Genomic DNA, 15,221 nt, shown 5'->3' with positions numbered 1-15,221 from the left:
ACCCACATTATACATCCAAAGGTTACAATTCCGTAGATGTCGGAAAAATAGGTATCTTTCTGAATGAAATTAGGGACATCGTAATCCACTTGCAGTGCTTCACATATCCCCGAGGTAGTTTTTTATTGTAAATTAAGGAATATTCTTTGCGTGCTTCAGGTATATCTATCTATTTATCTATCTATCTATCTATCTATCTATCTATCTATCTATCTATCTATCTATATATCTGTCTGTCTGTCTGTCTGTCTGTCTGTCTGTCTGTCTCTGTCTGTCTGTCTGTCTGTCTCTGTCTGTCTGTCTGTCTGTCTCTCTGTCTGTCTCTCTGTCTGTACATTTGTCTGTTTGTCCAACCTAACGATACCTCAAACGGCACTAAACGGTCAACCCCATTCACAGCGTCCACCAATAGTGCTCAAGGTTTAGCATTCATATTTGTGCGATTGTCAATGAAAAAAGCAGTTATTTCGCATGAGGCGCCACAACAACGCTTCGATGTTTTCTATGTCTGCCTTTATACTAGAACAGGCAGACACAAGTAACTCTAAGAAATATAGCGTTTAATCGCGCTACGCTGACGCTGCAACGCGATGCTCAGAAAGGTGTCTCCAACGCTTTACTACGACGTCACGGTGGTGGCACCTGCCCGTCGCTTTGCGTTCTACACCTTATCACCTCCGAGACTGGCACGCATCTTCCTCCGCGGGCTGCACGCCTTCGTTTTCGAAGATAACTGCCAGATGGCACTTATGTCTAACGTGCCTAGATGCGCTCGTTCGCCTCCGCCACACGCTCGAGGCACTCTAACGCAGCGCCTGCAGAACATCATTCAGCGATTTTCTTGCTCAGAACATCAAATAAATGTTGTGTTCACTCTCTCCAGACGCAAGACTATCGTCTTTAGACTACATTTACAGTGTAACGTGTAGATTCGGGCCAATTTTTTATCCCCGCTTTCTGATAGGGAACATGCAAAGGCCGATAATCTCTGCATTTCAATCGCAGGTGCACTGTCCTCCTTTATGAAATGGAACACGAGAACGCGTGGCCTGCGCTCTGTGGCAGCTGCCTACAGCACTATCAACCGACAAGTGAAGAAAGCACGTTCACTTTTGGTGTCATCTATGGCCCAGCAAGATAACGAGGCGCTGCTAGATTACGTTCCTTCACCGCTCGCGTGGCGAGCGATATCGCGCGATCACTGCAGCTTGCGCCGTCGTCGAGCCCAACCTTTGATGTGTTGGCAGTGGACTACGCACCACAGGCGTGAGCCGAGATGGGGGTGCAATCTAGCAGCGCTCGTCTACCGGCCATAGCTCTATTAGGGGCGAAGCTCCTTATGGCGTGGCTTGTGCGTCCCTCGTAGTACGTAACCACCAGTAGCGCATACCCGAAATAGCGGTCCTTACGATTTTGACCTCCAAGGTGGTTCCGGTGAGAGATTTCTTCTGTGCGTTGTTGAACAATAAAAGACAGTGCTCAATGCACATGTTAATGGCTGCTAAGGGGGAATGAGAGACAGGAGCATTCAGCCTTTAGGTAACGAGCACGCTGCGATCCCCATTAACAGCCATAGGCGTGTACATTGAGCACTATCTGACAAGAAAGGGTTGCTACGTTATACTCGCTGGATGTAACCTCCTTTGTTTTAGAAAGGTTTAGCGAGCGCTGGGCCACATAGCGATGAATACAGTGAACTAGTATATACCATGAACTCGAGGTGGTTAAAGGTGGAAAGTAAACCCGAAGCGCAAGCCGCAAGAAAGTGTGCATGTGCCACCTCCCGTTTAGTCCTTGAAATGTCCGCTGGATGGCGGTGCTTCTATATGGAGAATAGGGAGCCTACATGAACGGCCGTTTTTAGGGTGGAGACATCTTAATAAGTGCCTTCAAGAAACTCAGCCAAAACCAGCGGGCAACGGGGCACGCTGTTGCCAGCTTCCACCAAATTCAGCATAGTTTTCTGTGCGCCGCCATTTTGGAGCCAGCCGCCGCTCCCTCCAGCTACGCGAAGTACGGCGCAACAAAAAAATTGCCCGCAGCTTCCCTCGGGGGAACACTGAGGAGGATGCGGAGCATATAATTGGTTAACGGGGTATTAAAGTGCGACTTACTTGGGTCGATGGCTAAATTGATTAACGTGGTTGTAGGAGGGGGTGTTAAATGAGTGAACACGTACACACGTATGCGAAAGGGCGGCGCTGGTCGAAGGGACGTCGATCATTGTGTTTGTGGATTCGTTGGAATTCATTTCACCGCGACCTTGGACGTCGACGCGCCGTACAAACCAACCGACGAGCGGCAACTGAGCTAGCGAGCGCCGACCTTGAGTATATATACAGCGCGACGGCGCATGCACTGTCAGCTGTCGAATGTTCGAGAAGGGGGAGAAGCGCAACGGCGCATGCGCGCGCGTCAGCTGCCGATGTTCTCAAAGCGCGACAGCGCATGCGCGCGCGTCAGCTGCCGATGTTCTCGAAGCGTGACGGCGCATGCGCGCTACATTATACAGCTAGCGAATGTTCGTGAAGAGGAGAAGCGCACGCGGTGTGTAGAGGAGGAAGGGTGCACAGATGGTGGAGGAGTGAAGCGCGCGTGGTGTGTAGAGGAGGAAGGGATGCACAGATGGTGGAAGAAGGAGGAGGAAGCTTGCGGACGGCGCCGCACTACAAGCCTCGAGTATTAGATGCTCCGCATCTAAAAGGCCCTTGTAAACACACACAACACCTGGGCTTTTGACAGCGGCGGTTCTCAGGGTGGTGTAAGTGACCCAGTTCTCAAAGTGAGCGCACGAAGAAATTCGCAGCGCACACAGAAACACTTGCGACATAATACTGAGGTTACGCTGACACGAACGCAAGCGTGGCAACAGCTCAGACTAGCGAGCGCGTCTCCGTACGAACGCGCGGACGCGTCCCGTTTGTGGGCTTCCTACTCGCAATGCGTGGACGCAGCAACGACAACTTCGCTTATCTACTCATTCGCGAACACCGCGAAATACATATACGTGTACCGCAGGAAAAAAACAGTGAACGAAATACGCAGTACTCACAGAGCAAATACGAGACGCACTGGTGGGCTCCCAGCCGTCTCGCTTCAATTGAGCCAGCCATAGTTGTCGTCGGCCAGAGCTCGCTGGGAAGCGGAACATTCGCACCCCCTTTCTGTTGTGGTTAGTGCAGAGCGGTACGCAGCATCCAGGCATTCTAAGGCTTCACCGGCAGCGTTTAACACGCTACCGCAACGTTCGACGCTGTATTATTAGAGAGTTTTAGTACTGCGGAATGGTGCTACGTACGCATCACGCAAGCGCCTTGCGTTACCTGGCGTCGTTTGCCACTAATCGCCTTTTAGTACACCGTAGTACCCGCGTACTTAACGAGCGTGGAGCGTGTTGCGCCATCTGGTAGATCAAAATAGAAGCACGTGTTGTTGACAGCCAATGTGAGCCGATCCAAGTGTTATAGCCAGATTATGGCCATATTTTAAGCCACAGAGCCGGTCGGTGCTTGCCCTCGATGCCACCATTTTGCAAAACGAAGTCTCGCGCTGTCGCGAACTTGTTCGAGAGCGTCGCGATCATCTCGTACATACGCACGCACGCATCTCTTGCGTACGTACGTAGCGGCTGCGTACGTAACGCGATACGTGTGCGTTGCGGTCTGCGCATGCGCACTACGCAGAACGTGGCGTCCTTACGTACGCAACGCCGCCACGTACGCAGCGTACGCAGTACTAAAACTCTCTATTGAGAACTAAACGCAACCGGGCGTAGACGCAGTGCGGGCACCAAGATGGGGCGACAGCGCGGCGTTGCTGTCTGGCAACATTGTGTTTTGGCGGGCGGCGGTGCGTTGGCGGCATGTAGTGGGTCAAAGGCTGACATCACCCTAAAAACGGCCGTTCATGTAGGCTCCCTAATAAAGAATATATGATGAAAAAATGCGAGATGGTGGTACTTGGAGTGCTGAATAGATGGACGAACGGACACAGACAGATGCATGATGGACGCATGAACGGACGCAGGCGCGGATGCATGGACGAACGCAGGGACGGACCCACGAACAAATGCACGCACGGACGGGTGGATGGACGCATGGACGGTTACACAGACGTACGCACGAACGGACGGAAGCAAGAACGAATGGACGGACGAATGCTTCGCCCCACTCCCCATCATTCACTCCGTGGATATGCTGCCATTTTTTTGGGGGGGGGGGCAACAGATGACGCTGAAAGCAAACGTGTTTTCCTTTGCTGTCGGTTGATGGTGCTGTAGGCAGCCGCCGCAGAGTGCAGGCTACGCGTTCGCGTGTTCCCTTTCATAAAGGACGACACTGTACAAGTCATCGTAGACTTTAGTTTTATCTTTTGGCCACTGCGACTGTGTTACTTGTGCTCGGATGACGGCACGGGTATGTCGCGCTGCCCCGATAAACGGCGCCACAAGAGCATATCTTGTTTGTGCTCCCTAATGTCCTCTCCTTGTGTCACAAGCTTCTCTTGATGCCCGCCGATCTAATAGTGGCGTGCGGCACTCAGAGGCTTCCGCTTTACGTTTAGGCCTGCGATGCCTGAGAGGCTGCAAGTGGTACATTTCAAATTTGAGTAGACTTGCTGGCCTGTGCGGAGTGGCATGTGTAGTGGTATTTGTGTCCGACCGACGGACTCAGTGAGCGGACATGGACATCTGAATCAACATAAACAAGCATTCAAATTAAATAATATTACTGGAGAGAGATAGCAAAGTTGAACAAAGTGCACAAAAAAATATATTCTGCGATAAAAATGAAACTCCTGCAATACTAAAACTAACTTTGCTCTAAGAGGAAAGAACATTGCAAGTACAAACATACAAACGACGCAGAATGTTAATAACATAAGTAGGCACGGAGCAAACAAAAAAATAAAACGTACAAACAAAAATGATGCTAAAAAGAGACTGTGCTCTCTAATACTTTTCGTGTGATGCACCGCACGCTAGATAATATTTAAAAGTGCCGATATTAAAATAACGGTAGCAAAAAAATTGCAGCATATACACTAGGGCATTGATGGTGAGTGGGACGCACGCACGGACTGACGGACGCTTCGCCCAACTCATCATCATTCACTCCGTGGATATGCTGTGACACGGTTTTTATTGACCGCAATGCAATGCGACTGGCTACTATACGAAGACTACGACACGGGGCATCAGACCCATGGCGTAAGGAGCTTCGCCCCTAAAAAATTATTGTAAGATGGCGTCGAGTACACTCAAGACTCTCCTTTATTGACTCGAGTATGTGCCCCACAACCTAAACTTGACTGGTGATGATGAGTATGTACAGATCAAAAGTTGGGACGCATAAATAATGCTCACAATATCGATAAGAAGAGCCATACGGGCAAGGCCCAGTTCGTGGTTCACGTAGGGCAGTCGACGGGGTGGCGCCGAAGTTCTCGCCAGCTTTGGCAGGCGGCGAGGGCACCCGGTGTTGCAGCCGTCTCAATACGTCGTGCGGGGCACTCCGCATACTAGCCGCCTGCGCTAGACTCGCGGCACCGATGACAACCTTCTTCGCTTGTGCAGCGTCACCTGTCGATTCCGAAGCAGTCAAACTTCTTCGGGGCGTACGCCTCCCCCGTTACACCTGTAATTTTTTTCTCGCACACATGCGTAGCCCTTCCGGTACAGGTGTATAGGGAAGACGCGGTGGCGCCGTTGCCGAGTTGGTAGTTTGCCGGAAGTCGTCTTGCCCAACACACAAGCGACCTTCAGTGGACGAAAGGGTGCGCGGGCGAGAATCGAAGTCCCTTGTGACACCCTCGCACCTGGTAAGGCAGTGGCTGGAAGATTTTATGGTGTCCGCTAGTAGAATCGCAGCCTATTGGGTCCAAATCTAGTCTCTGTCTTTGTCTCTGGCATTTTTTTACCTGCAGCCTTTTCACGAATGCACACTCATGAAGTAACACTTATGCAGCCACTCTGAAGAAAGCAAGCTGTCACCATACACCACTAAAGAAGGCAGTATCTGAGCGCATTTACTGGCGAAATAGAGAATTTTGTGCACAACAAATTCTTCCAATAGTCAGCAAGAATGAACGAACACGTTTACAAAACTTTCGAGTAAGAGCGATGGACGACACCCATTGTATACTTTGTAACCTATTCAAGTTTTGCTAACTTCTTCATGCATAGCGCCATGCCTTTATTTTTATTTTCTGATTTCTACCTGAGAGCAGAGAATCATTTTATTTTCTTCGCAACTTCCCACATGCCCTGAAACAATCGCTTGGTTTTACAAATCCGTTGCAGCCCTTTACGCAAGATGCAGTTCTAATGCGTTGACAGAGCTGGCGTGTGGAATCGTAGTACCATTTATTGCAGGTATTGCAATTATCCGTTGTTTGCAAAAAAGGAGGTTGCCAGCACTCTGCATAAAATAATTTCACAAAGTATTAGAGTTATATATTTAAACAACAAAGCCCCTTCGTTTACGATGCACAAAACAAAGTTCTCAAAATAACTATATTATTTATCACTCTAGTTTATAGTATCTCTCTTATGGTTTCACACGTTCGCACTGACGATAATTTATTTTATAAAGCATACAAAACTTACGTTATCGTGAGATGCTACAAAGTTCAAATGGTTAGGACAGGTGCCTCGCGAATGTGGTGTTTGAGAAGTCAAAAATTTCACACGTCACAAGTTTTCAAGCTATTGCAGAGAATCTGGTCTTTGTGTCTTTTCTTTTTTTTTTTTGCAAAGAAGAAACATCGCGCTGCCTACTTTACTTTTAAGAAGAAAAAAAACTGAAATGCTCGATGTTTTTCGCCCCTATCTAAGCTGCTGCATTCTGAGTTTTCGAATCACTTTGTTACAATTTCACCTTCAGGCCTAGTTCCTTCCGCAACGCTAAACAGCAGATGTTCCAGCGTGTAGTTTTCAAATGCGAATGCATTTCTCAGTCTGGCTATGTCAGGTGTCCGTCGGGATCCGTCCGCCACCCTCTCCCACGCTTAGCCGTGGAACATGTAATTATTGCATCAAGTGCTTATACTTTTTTCTAGATTTTAAAAACTATCGCTTTCAAAGTTATTCTTCATCAAGCTTCACTTGAACGCTCTGCATCGTTGTCTAGACTGTTTTTACTTATACAGCCGTCAGACGCCACGCGCTGTTTCCGAGATAATACTTCGATATGCTGGGATAGTATGTCGGCGTGCACTGGTAACACCTCGGCAGGAGCGCTCAAAGCTACGTGGCACTGACGTCAACCAAACTGTTTTAGAATAGCATGCGAGTTTCGCATTCTTACGACTAAACATCATCTTACAGGCATTTGGAATTTTTCATGGAACTTCACTCGTCACCCGCAGAACTAGTTTTATTTTTCCAACTACACCTTCCCTCACATACTTCACGACGTGACGTTACAATGTTGGGTCGGTTGCGGGTCGGCATGGCCTTTATTTGCGAACTCAATACCTATCGCGTCGCCATGGCTGACTCTTTTGAATGTGGTACCTACAATTGCGTAGAAACTCTTGACCACGCCCTGTGCCGCCTCCCGACTTCGAACAACATCGCCGGACTCTCTAGTTTGATTCAAGAAGACTGGATGGTCGTCCTTTTACTCGGGGAAATATATTGGGTGCATGTTCTCACTGTACATATACATCAGCCCAGAAAGCCACACGAGCCCTTCTGCAATTTCTGAAGGCAACATTACTGGGCGACAAAAAAACCTTGCGTTGCAGTATGTTGTGTGCAATGTGAATCTCATTCTCTCTCTCACACACACTCTCTCTCATTTACTCTCTTCTTCCTCTCTTCTCACTTGTAGGGTAACAAAGTGGACGTAGTCTAGTGAACCTCCCTACCCTTTTTATAATCATTCTCTCTCTCTCTCTCTCTCTCTCTTTCGTACAGGCACTTCAGGAAAAGTTTCCACTGTATTCACGCAAAATTGTGGCGATCGTGCACATACTTTCGCAATGTTAGCTGAACGTTTTCTTCATCTGAAGATACACTTCGACTGGCACGAAATTAAGGCCCATAATTTTGTATCATGAAGTAGAACTTACGGTTTGGGTAGCCACAGCTATAGGCCTCTGTAAAGAATGGAAAAATTTAGACACTTGTATTTGAATTGTAATATTCAATCCCGAAAAAAAAACCACGAGGAATAAATGAAAGTAAATCAACTACACCAATAAAGCGATATGTTTGAAGGCTTTGTCCTACGCTAATGGAGGCCCTAAAAAACCTCCACGCATTCGCTTGATGTTTTTTCAGTGTCCTTGTAGCCTCTCTAACTGGATCAACACAAACGACGTAATACGCCCTTCCACTCGCGTTTGAAAATACACGCTGGCAATGACGCCTTCAATGTCGGTACTCGATGGTGGTTCAGTATTGGAGCTTATTTGGTATAATTCTACCATTTTAGATGTACTCTAGGAGCACGATCGTGATCGAACACATTTTATGATTTTGCGGGATCTCCGCTGAAATTGTTCAAGTATGCGTCAAAATTGTGCCACATGCCGATCGTCCTCGCCATTAAAACTTCTTCGCCCGTCTCATTTTTTGTTCCTGTTCTTGTTTGCGTCGACATGAAACATTCTAGTGGATATAAGCAAGGGGTAAACAATGCCTGTATTCGTTTCAGTTTTCCCCATCTTCGGTGCTGTCTTTTTCTTTCTGCGTCGCTGCGTTCTAGGTCATTACCTCGAAGCACCACGACACCGCTATTCTCTGTGTAAACATTTCACGAAATTTACCCTTCGGTAACGTCGGACATTTTTCCCGACTGTCGCGTCCTTTGTTTTGTTTTTTTTCACGGGGAAATATATGTTCGGCAAGCAACATCTTGCAATATTTTTTTCAATGCGACACCAAATATTTGCGTTCCGCAGAGTAAATATTCCGCTTACCGCACTTTCTCGCCGTTGCTTGAGAAGGAACCATTATCAGCAGTACAATCAGAACCTCGGCAGGGGTTACAGCCATTATGTTTATGCCAAAGACATATATTTTTCTTGCTCGCCTGGAGACAGTCTGAGCCCCTTGCAACAGAATATCCAGGTGAGTCTTGCAAGAAACAATTGAACTGTTTATCGTAAATATCAAGTGGGTTTTTGTACAATAGCGATTTCTAGCACAATTGCTGCACTTTCTCTCCAACAAGTTTGTTACTGTTATACCCGCTCTTGTGGGAATATCACAATGCATTTGGCGCATTTATAAGGCTATGAAAGACGAACTCTAAATCCCATGCATTTGTCAGCATTATTTTTAACAGGCTACAAATCATCATTTATTTTACCTCAGAAAACAAACTGTTTTTATTTAACGGTTTATGGCCTGATTTTTTTTTAACCGGGAGATATTTTTGCTTTTGTTGAGTTGGAGTTACTGCACACTCAAGAGCATGAATTTTCTTTTTTGTGAGCATCCCATCACTATACAAAAAAAGGCTCCATGTCCTCTCTACATTATACTAAGGCTTATTGGGCAATAAAGTGAAATATGAATTTAAATACGTCGAATTTATTTTTACCCTGTTAGTGCAAGTTTTCGCCAAGAAACTAACATACAGCAATGATATATTAGTTACGGCGTCTAAACTATCGGAAAGCAAGTTTTGCACTCGTGATACAGAGCTCCTCATTGCACTTGAATAGCCATCGCCTACATATTGAACACTTTGGAAGATCAGATGTCATAAATGGTTGCCGAATCCTGCTTCAAAGTGCGATATTGAAATCCGCTTATGTTTCTAAGTCAAGTTCCTCGGAGATGTGGTACAAACCCACGCTGGCGGATTGGCCAAAAACCAGATAGTTTCCATGAAAGAGTTTTGCAACAAGTTACGATTGCTCTATTCACGAGAAAGAAAAAGGCAGATGAAACAGGATGAATTCGATAGTGCATTGGTAAATTGACTGCAGTATAAGGCAATGAAGCGGCGCATTTGAATTATAAATAATCTTGGAAAAGTAATAAAATCAATTGAAGAATGGTTTCAGCACTCAAACCTCCTTGAACTTGTGACAAACTCCTGCAACACGTCAGCCGTTTGATTGAGGGCAAGCTGATTGGACTAAACTTCACCGTCGTCTGTTTTAGCGTTAGCTACGCTGGCCTCGCTGAGCCAATTTCGCGTGGCACTGGTCTGCGCATGCGCAATGATACTCCGCCGCCACCGCGCGCGGCTCGCCGCCGGTGTGCGCGCGATTCGATGCGCTGCGCAGACGATCAGTGGTGTCGCGCACCGGAGCCGGCACCTCCCTCGCACTCGGCCGCGGCCGCGCGCGACTCGCCGCAGCCGGTGTGCGCTTTCCAGAGGAGTGTCGTCATAGCCTTGGTAGACATATTGACGCCGACGCGCGCGCCTTCCCTGTGCAGTCGCTATCTGACACTGCGCTGGAACCGCTTGATAGCGCCTCTGACTGGCGTTTGCCACTGTGGTATAGCCATAGAGAAAGAGAGTGCAAATGCTGCTCAATGGTGCAGTAGATCGGAGAAACTTAACTCATCGAATCCCGAAGTGATTGCCCGGCAAAATTAATGTACATGTGCCACATAATACGTATACCGTGTGTGTGTCATTGCAGCAGCAGTAAGCATGATAACCAAGCTAATCCTAGACACTCTGGAAAGCTAAGAATAATCAGCTGAACCTTTGGTAACGCTACGTATATCATGACATAGCTGAGCTAAGCCACTGCCATTTTTTTTCTAGCGCCACCTCACACCATTACTATATTTCATAAAACGAATTAAAATTATACGTACTATCTCGCAATTAGACACTCCTTGCATACCATCTAAGTGATGTGGGCAGGTTTCTCGACTAGAATAACAATAAATCGGGAAATTTTACAAGAGTTACACATCTGGATTAGCGTGAATGCATTCTTAGGCCTGACAGTGAGCTCTGGTTTTTCATATTTGGGACATGAAGACTGTTCACTGCTGCAGGCGATATGTTAGTGTTAAGGACGACCCCCTTTATAAATATCAAGTTAAGCCCCTTAGAAACAACATGAAAAAGTACGATGAATACCGATGTAGCAGTTAACCAGTAAGGCATCATTTGTTATTTTGTTGCGGCTAGTGCCATTGTTATCGTATTTCGTCATTTTGTTTTCCACTTTGCAGAGTTTCAAAAAAGACGACGACAAAAAAGAGTCAGTACCTATTCTTGCGAAGGTGTGTAGAAAATAGTTCCCACACCTTTTTCAGTTTTAGATTTGATTCTGTCACATTAGGCAGCAAAATTTTTTCTGTCCTTTTTACAGAATGGCAGGTTTGAAAGAGATAAATATTTTTCACTTTTTCATATCGGGTCATTTTACAGATGGCCATGTTTACAGCGCCTTAGTGGATGACAATGATATTTTGTGGAACGGGGGCTCAGAATTGTGGAGCTTCGTCTTGGTAGTTTCAATGTGTAATCAATGAAGCAGCAATAACCTGAACAGGTCGTCCGAGCTCACATTGTAGCAAGGAGGTCTTATTAGGACATTTCCAAAAAGCCTTGCGTCGAAATAATGGCAAGAAAGCAGGTATTGCGGCCACCTTTAGTTTACCTACAATAGTTTTATAGCATAACACAACCAAGTTCATTGTCAAAGTAGAAGGCATCCATTTAGTCTTTGTCATAGCCTCAGTATTTAAGTACAAACACAGCTTCTCTGAATATAAGAGTTTGAAAAACACTAATATGCGCTCAACCGAAATGTGGACAGGTTTCAACAAGACGTTCTTCAAGCAACACACACTTGCTATTTGCTTTTTAATGGTCGTGCTTAAGGTAAAAAAGACGTTCTCAAAAAAAACCAGTTTTACATAGCCAAACAAACATGACCGATATGTAATCAAGAGTGCCTGTTAATAATTCATACAGTCAGCAATAATTTTTATCCGCCTTATTAACTTTTATATTCCTCCAAATTCACGCTATTGCGCTAGCAGATACTTGTCGAAAAGATTATGCCGTCTATGGGCCCAAAATTTTGGCTACCTATAGCGATTGACCATAAGAGCCATGTAGTTGTTGAAAAAGTTACTTGAGTATTGGCGTGACATTCATACCCTGTGACTCATTTTGACTCGCAATGAATAATAGCGCAAAGTATACGACTGCCGTGACTACGAGTTCAATAATCGAGGACACACTCGTCCATTTGTTCGCTTGAGTGTGCAGACTTCAGTTTACCCAGAATAGAACTGTCACAAATATTAAAATTGGCAGTCGCTTTTTGCCCAAAGAAAAAAGTGTTGCGACAGTCTGTTTGACCGTTATCAGCACAGAAGGTGTTGATAGCATTGTTGCCCTTCTTGCGGACAACTGGTTTCAATGACAGACTTTAACCAGTCTAGTTCTGCTTTCATTATTTTTTCATTGTTTTGTTGTAACATCTCGTTTCTTTGATTGTTTATGCCCTTTTTTGCAAGTATAGCATAGCTGGACCATCACTGAACTCCCAGAAGTCTCTGTATTTCAGTCTTTTCTCCCCCCACTTCCTTCTAGCGAGGAGAAGCACAATATTTAGTCTAGAAAGGGGTTTTATGTCTTCTTTAGACCCTCTCCGTGAGCATGTAGCCCTGTCAAGTTTTCCTTATCTGATACATGAAGCTCCTTCGGCGGGCAGTGCCTAATCGAATCATATGAATCACTTACACAGATCGTCCATCTTTTTTTGTAATTTCGAAATATATGCCAGAAGCCTCACTATTATACCGGGGTCTCGAACACGCAGCCCACGAGCCTGTCACCTGTGGCGTTCCCACATGATGTTCCCACATTTTATTGCGATAGCAATTATATGGACACTCTCGCCTGAATTTTACCACCAGCGTCGGTGTCGCCGTCACTCACTGTATATGTATACGTATCCATATATTTCAAAGTGCAAAAAAGAAAAAAAAACAAAAAAAAGACTCTGGCACGCGGAATCGAACCTGGGTCCTCTAAATCGTTAGTTCGAAGCGTTAACCATTTAGCCACTGAGGAGCACGTCCTTCACCGTTAAAACGGCAGCTGTTTATATCTACCTCTTACCGCGGCTGACGGGCATCTCGGGGTGAATTTTTTTGTTTTGTTTTCCGCATTAGCAGCATGATGGCGCAACGAGTGCGCGTCTTCACATCACGCGGTGGCACACGCTCTAATCTCCTAAACGTACTTTGCCCCGCTTAGAGGAGGGGAGCCACGCTCCCTCGCGCGCCCTTATCTTGCGGTGTTGAAGAGGGGAGGGTCGAACGTCTTGGCTGTCTTCGGGGCTTTACCTGAAACGATTCTCTTGTAGTTACCGGGCGTACAAAGGTCACCGCAATCATTGCAGTCTCCATTTGCGAAAAACGCGCGGTTTTTAGGCACAGCGAGGTATACAACAACTGAGACTCGTATTCGCGTGTATATTTACCTGTTAGTGCATTTCGTGCGTCATCTGTGCATGAGCAACGCTGGGCACGTTTCAATCTGCTTTCCATTCTGTGCATGACTTTCCAATTTGTTGCTATTGCATTCACTGCCTACCCTTTGTACCTAAGCAATTAACGCGATAATGGCTTTTTTAATTATACCCAAGTGTGATTGCGGGCTACACAGGCATTACTCGTTTGCAGAAATTTGTTCATGAGGCACCTGAGGCGAAGGTCGCCATGCATTGAAGCACACTTCTGAGACTGAATCTACATTTGGAATCGTTGTCCTGATTTGTAATATTGACGACCATTACCGACATGTTGTTGCAATCCTGGCGCCAATCTTCATAAATGACTGGTATATGATATATGGGAGTTTTTTATACGCAAACGTTCGCTAGCAATTTGTACAAACTGCCCAAACCTCCCCTGCTATTACATTCTTCTCCGCCCCGGTGTTTGCGGGACTATCTCAGTGCAGCTCGCTGGCTGAGAAGAGTTTTAGACAACTACCATAAAATAAAGCGTTCTGTGCTCCACTTGGAAACAAGTTTCCTTGGTCGATCTACAACACAGTCAGGCCAGTAAACACCAGTGCGATGTTTACGACTACCTATTCGTCTAAAATTGGCAGCAGTCCACTCAGCGCAGTTTGCCGCACAGTTGCTTTAGTTTAGAAGGGATGTCTCGGCTAATGGGGAATAGCTCATTTTTGACCAACTTTCGGCATTAGGAGACGAGGACAAATTTCAGGGAAAGGGACAACATCGTCCCCATCTCTTTGGTGCTTTAAAATGCTCAAAACTTTGTTGTCATGGTTATTGCATAAACCGCATGTGTCGACCCAGATTTTTTTTGTTTTAACTTTGCTATCACCCCTATCAGTGTAAATGCATTGCTTGTGCCTCGGCTTTTTGTTTTGTGGGCACAAGTTTCCCCAATAAAGAGTTTCGTCGTTGATATCTCCAGCGTCGCGTTTTTCCCCGTCACGACCACATGACTATATGATTCGCGTGGGCGAAACCTGCATATAAAGCGGCGGCGGCAGGCATACTAATCTTTCAAACATGTGAATAGCTTGGCACACGCTGCTTCATGGCATAATTTTCGCTAAGCAAAACTCTCGCAATCTGCAATCGAGAAACTTTGAAGGAAATTCGCCCCCATTTTTGTATTGCGTACACCGATACAGCAGATACAATTGCGGCAATTTTCAAACCAGTGTCGAGCATATAATGTTAAACATACGCCTTAATATTTCACATAAAGCACTTCAAGCGTGCTTTTGCAAGAACCATCTTAGCTTCTATAGTCTATGCTCCATTGTAGTGGAAGTTTCACTTACGACAGTGCTTGTTGAATCCGCTGCGGGAAACGGCTCTGAACACAGTTGTCATAACAACACCTAGGGAACGTTTCATTCCTATGGGTTTTCTACAATGTATTTTGGGCTTCGTAAATCCAGCTGCACTAACTGACCACGTTACAGTTACAGTCTTAAGCGGTTTCAGACCTCGCACCTGGCCAGAATTCTTCTACAAATGCAAGATTTAAAATACTCCGATTGTGTTGTCTTTTTAGTGTATACTTATAAAAAGAGAAGGTAGAGAGGAAGAAAAAGAAGTAGGAAGAAACCCGTGATGAAAGAAAGAGAAAGGAACAGAGATAAAAACACACCGAAAAAAATTACGCCATTTCCCACTAAAGGGAAGCACGCGGGAATGCGAAGCAGCGCTGATGTTGACTTGTTTCCAGTTGTTTCCAAAAGTATGTTTTCGTGTATGTTCCTTTG

At 45.9% G+C, this 15,221-nt stretch overlaps 1 long non-coding RNA gene across 1 annotated transcript; it reads right to left on the bottom strand.

Annotated features, from left to right (window-relative positions):
• Positions 1 to 6,170: 6,170 nt before the first annotated feature.
• On the bottom strand, positions 6,171 to 14,829 carry LOC142768511 (uncharacterized). The gene is made up of 4 exons (XR_012885320.1): positions 14,775 to 14,829; positions 8,929 to 9,085; positions 8,077 to 8,103; positions 6,171 to 6,419 (listed from the first exon to the last, which is right to left on the bottom strand). It is a non-coding gene; the product is annotated as an uncharacterized LOC142768511 (long non-coding RNA).
• Between the last annotated feature and the right edge of the window lie 392 nt (positions 14,830 to 15,221).

The sequence above is a fragment of the Rhipicephalus microplus genome, chromosome 8 (assembly GCF_043290135.1).
Source record: "Rhipicephalus microplus isolate Deutch F79 chromosome 8, USDA_Rmic, whole genome shotgun sequence".
Taxonomy (NCBI): Eukaryota; Metazoa; Arthropoda; class Arachnida; order Ixodida; family Ixodidae; genus Rhipicephalus; species Rhipicephalus microplus.
The sequence above is the reverse complement of the archived record's forward strand: the minus strand, read 5'-3'. Positions and strand labels throughout refer to the sequence as shown.